Raw genomic sequence first — 5361 nt, 5'->3', positions numbered from 1 at the left:
GGTCAGGACAGCAGCATTACTTTGTCAGGTCCTCCATCAAGAGGGGCCAGCCAACCTCCTGAAAATCCAGAGGCAGAAATTGTCCCACTCAGCCTCCAGGGACTCCCGGCTGCACACAGGCTCACAAGAAAACTCAAGGTGAGTGACAAGGGTTCCTAGTGGAGTAGGTGCAGGGAACTTCAGAGAGCAAATCCATCACCTTTTTCCTGCCCATTTTCTGGCTGTGGAAACTGAGGCCCAGAGAAGACGGAAAGAAAAGACAGAAACCTAGACCCAGAGTGACTGCTGGATACCAGGCAGAGTACCAGGCTCTGCTTGCTGTAAGAGCAGCTGCTGTTCCCTAGGAGATAGCAGAGTCTGGGCCCTCAGAAGTCCAGCAGAAATTTGCATACAAGCACGTAATCAGAAATGTTTACTCAATACCCAAAGGAACGAGCTATTTAGTCTACAGAGGTAGGAGTTTATATGTCATTGGGGAAAAAGAGGCTCAGAGAGAGGAGACTGACAACAGCATTATATGCTGCTGAGAAATGATCTCTGGGATTTTGTCAGGGGCACCCAGGGTCGGGGAAGAGAATGGATGCTAGATTGTAGGGGGCTGAGGAGGCAGGAGGCGAGGAAGTAGGTACTGTGTGCGGAGGGCAGCTCTCTGAAGAGAGGCAGAGAGAGAAAGAGAGAGAGAGAGAGAGAGAGAGAGAGAGAGAGAGAGAGAGAGAGAGAGAATCAGAGCACTATACATTCTCCCTTGGAGTACCATGGAATATAGGTAGGCTGGGTGGTTGCTTTGCTTTTCTGCATTAATGTGGGGAAAACTGGGATAGGCTTCAGTATTAGTGGACAGAGTCAGTAGAGAAATTCTGAGGGTTTCCTGAGGAAAGACCCATTTATCCAGGGATGGGGGTGATATCATTGAGCTGAGCGTGAGGGGTTGCTTCTTGGTAGAGACCCCTGGTTCCCTATTGCTGCCCTATTAATTCATGTTGAGACCTGCCTGGGAGCCAGGCTCTGAGCTGAGCACTTGACTTATGTAATCTGTATTCCTTATGGCAGCTGTAGGAGGAAAAGAAGTACCAGCATCACTTTACAAGGTAGCGTAATTAACCTGTGGTCACGTGGCAATGCTTGCTCCAGACATCATACTAGATGGTAGGATGGTGCAGGAGGGGGACACAGTATTGAGGCCTGCATGTGCAAGAACACTACTCTCTCCATTAGCTACTTTAACCTCCTGAGTAGTTTTTCCTTTGCCAGTAAAATGGAGACTCCTGTTCTCTAACAACAGTATTAAGCAACATGGTCAGTGGAAACATGGCATACCATCTATATCACTGCCCGAGATACCTGCAGGAAGTTTCTAATGTATACTTGTGGCTTCTTGTGTGTCTTGATCCAAGGGCTCTTTAGCCTCCAGGGGAGACCAGAAGCCAGATCTATGGCCTCCACCAGTGAGGGAGCAGGGTTGCTGGTGGGTGAAAGCCCCAGCTTCCTTGCTTCTTGGTGGAGTAGTTCTGTGGTGTGTCCTGTAGCCACTTGGTAAGACACCCCAGCATCATGAGCTCTGGTTGAGACCAGGGGGACTCACCATTCATGTATCATCCTTGTCTGTACTCCCCAACCATCTATGTTTCCCTGAATCACCCTCCAAATCCTTGATTGGTCAGCTTTGGGCCAGAGACAGCCCTAAAAAAGGTCATGTTAAAACCCAGCACTCAAGGGACATTCAGCAGATGTTGTCCGCCTGGATTCCTGTTTTCCTTTTTCTAAGAATCAAACATCTTTGAGAACACAGTCCCAGCGGAACCACAGCCAGCCTATCAGCATCATCCAGGAGCAGGTAAGAGCCAGGGGCCCAGGGGCATGGTGAGGAGAAGGGGTCAAAGCCATGGGTAAATGGGAAACTGCTCACCTCTGCTATGCACACAGCCTCTTCCCCTGTGTTCTAGGTTATGCGTTCATTTTCCACCCCACTGTTCAAATCATATGCTTCAGCTCAGGGGACTATGTCCCCATTAGGCTCAAGTTTGAACTGTCTGCTGCAAAGAGCCTTTCCTCTCCCTCCCCTCCTGCTTCCAGGTGCCCCTGTGGTCAGCCAGGCCAGAGGTGAAGTTCCCCTGTGTCCAGGTGGAAGAGCTGATACAGGCCCACTTGCCTGGCTATTGTGGCTTACCATCCCACTCAATGTACCCATCTGGCCACTGTTCTGAGTGCTGAGATTCGGGACCTGGCCAAGACTGTCACCCCACCCCGCTACAAGCTAGTGTGCTCTGTCAGCATTGGGAGTAAGGGGCAGGATGACGTGGTAGTCTCCAGCCAGAGTCTGTGGGACCCATATGCAGACAGCTTTACCACCTCCCTCTATGTGAACTCTACACTCTTCTGTGTGGCACTGGTGCACGCCATCTATTTGGAGTGAGTCTTGTGGTGGGATGGGGCGTAGGATCTTTGTGGGGCTCTACAATAGGGAATGGTACAGAAACTCAGTTCCCAGCCTGCCAGTCAGTGCCACCTGAAGACAGTGGGAAAATAGTGTCCACCTGGACAACACAAGCAGCTTCCACAACTCATGCCAACTGAATGAGTAAGATGAGGGGCCACTGATCCCTCTGCAGGCCACACACACTGCAGAGCTCCTCTGCCTCTGGCCAGAATCATGTCAGCCATGAGCTACACCCAGCTGGATGTTCAGATCAAAAGCACTGAATGGCAACTATCTATGTCTTTGATTAATAAAAAATGGGAGATAAATTAATCATGACTTAATACTTGCAATTTGAGACCCAAATCTTCCAAATCATGGGAAAATGATAAAAGGGGAGGTTTTTTTGAGACAGGGTCTTGCTGTCTTGCTCAGGCTGGACTTGAACTCCTGGACTTGAGTGATCATCCCACCTCAGCCTCCAAGTAGTTAAGATTACAGGAGTGCAGTATTGTGAGGGGATTATTGATAGTGACATTTGGGAAGAAGTGCCATCCTTAGAGGTCAGCCATGGAGAGGAAAGGGGGAGAGGACTGGCCTGTAATGTTTTGAACATGGAATGTTTGCAGGTGTTAAAGGCTTGGTCCCTAGATGTGGTGCTATCTTGGAAGGTACTGGACACTTTAGCTGGTGATACCTGGAGGAAGTAGGTCACTAGGGTACTGGGGGCGTTCTAGGGGGGTATTTCTTGCCCTGGCCCCTTCCTGTCTCTCTCTGCTTCCTGGACACAAGGAGGTAAGCAGTTCTGTTCTGTCCCACTCTTGCTGCTATGTTGCTGTGCCTCACCCCAAGCAATGGTGTCAGCTGACCATGGATTGAAATCTCTGAAACCCTGAGCCAAAAATAAATCCTTCCTCCTTTGTTTCCCTCGGGTATTTGTCACAATGAAAACTAATACTTGGCCTTGCACCCACTCCATGCCAAGTGCAGACACACACATTTTCCTCATCCTTAGTGAGATGACAAGAGATGGCCTGAGAGATGGTGCTACATCCCCATTCTATAGATGAACAAACAGTTACTTGCTATGGGTCACACAGTAAGAGACCTGAACCTAGGTGTACTTTAATTAATTAATTAATTAATTTTGATCTTTTTGGGACAGGGTCTCCTCATAGCCCCAGCTGGCCTGGAAGTCACTATGGAGACCAGGTTGACCTTGAACTCACAGAGATCCGCCTGCCTCTGCCTCCCAAGTGCTGGGATTAAAGGCGTGCGCCACCACTGCCGGCTGTGTTTCATTTTAAAAGGGAGAAAAAGGAATAAACGAGTGTACCACTGTGGGGTTTGGTAAGTCACTTTGGATTTGAGTTCATGAGGAAAAAGGAGGAACAAAGAGAGGGAACAGCCTGCCAGGTCTGAACACCAGAAATGACTCGCTGTCTGTACTGTTGGGTCTCCCACACCTAGAAGGCCTGGTGTACAGGATGATCTTACAGGGCATCCTCGATGAAGGATGAACGACTGGAGAGCTTGGAAGCATGAGAGGCAGAGCCCACTGTGAGGTGGGAGAGGGAGCGAGCGTTTTGAAGCTCCTAGTTCTAAAGGGCATGGACCAGCTGCTTTAGATAATTTTGTTTTGAGATAGCCTCTTGTGGAGCCCAGGCTACCGTCCAACTTACTATATGGCCGAGGAAAACCTTGATCACTCTGTCTCATCTCCCAAGTGCTGGGATTACAGATGTGCACCACTATGCCTGGCTATAATGGGAATTTTTATTTTGAGACACGGTCTCCCTGTAGCCCCAGCTGGCCTAGAACTCACTATGTAGACCAGGCTAGCCTCAAACTCACAGAGATCCACCTGCTTCTGCCTCCCAAGTGCTGGGACCAAAGGTGTGCGCCACCATGCCTGGCAACGATTTGTTTTTTGTAATTTTAAACTATGGCTCTATTTTAAATGCAAAGAGAGATAGGAAAATAATAAAGGAATCAGGGAACCCGTCACCTAGATTTACCAGAAGCTCACTTTACAGTGCTCAAATCAACTATTTTTTGTAATACAAGAGCAGCTATGGTCAGCAGTCCCATTCCCGTCCAACTATCACCAGCAGTCACCCCTATGCTTGCAGCTGGTCTAGCTCCTCCCCAGAAGTAAGCATTATTTTGGGGATTTCACAATTCCCAAGTACAGGTATTTCACTGTCTCTTTTTTTGAGACAGGATCTCCCTGTAGCCCTGGCTGACTTGGAATGCACTATATAGACCAGGTTGGCCTTGAACTCACAGAGCTCTGCCTGCCTCTGTCTCCTGAGGGATGAGTTAAAGACGTGTGCCATTATACCTGGCCCATCCTCTCTTTTTAGAAAAATGTGGTTGGTTACATTTATGTACTACGTGTCTGTCTGTGTGCATGTGAATATGCAAATATCAGTGGAATCATTCTCTCCTCCACCATGTGGGTTCCAGGGATCAAATTCAGGTCCTCAGGCTTGGCAGGAAGCACCTTTACCCACTGAGCCAGGCATATTGCCCACCCTGGATCTGTCCTTTGACAATGTGCATTTCATCCCACTACAATTAAAAAAATATCAAATCCTTGTTGGTACATGGAGCTCTTTTTCATTCATTTTTAGCTACTGTCTGATGTTCCACTGGAATGCTTCTGCTGGGGCTGGGTGTAGCTCAGTGACAGAGCATGTCCTAGGTTTAGCATGTATGAGGCTCTAGGATCAATCCCAGCATCAAAATAACAAAACCAGAAAAAGAAAGAACTGCTTATTTTTCAGTCTTTTTCTTGGATAATTTAAATCTTGACTGTTTCAAACCATGCAGCAGTAGCAGTCTTGGTATTCATGTGTCACATACAACCTTTAAAACAATTACCAATGCTGGAACTTGTGTTCCCTATGTGACTTTGGAGAATTGCATGGCGTCTTGAAGGC

The sequence above is a fragment of the Nannospalax galili genome, unplaced genomic scaffold (genome assembly GCF_000622305.1).
Source record: "Nannospalax galili isolate Female #2095 unplaced genomic scaffold, S.galili_v1.0 scaffold356, whole genome shotgun sequence".
NCBI classification, from domain to species: domain Eukaryota; kingdom Metazoa; phylum Chordata; class Mammalia; order Rodentia; family Spalacidae; genus Nannospalax; species Nannospalax galili.
This window is presented reverse-complemented; position numbering follows the sequence as displayed.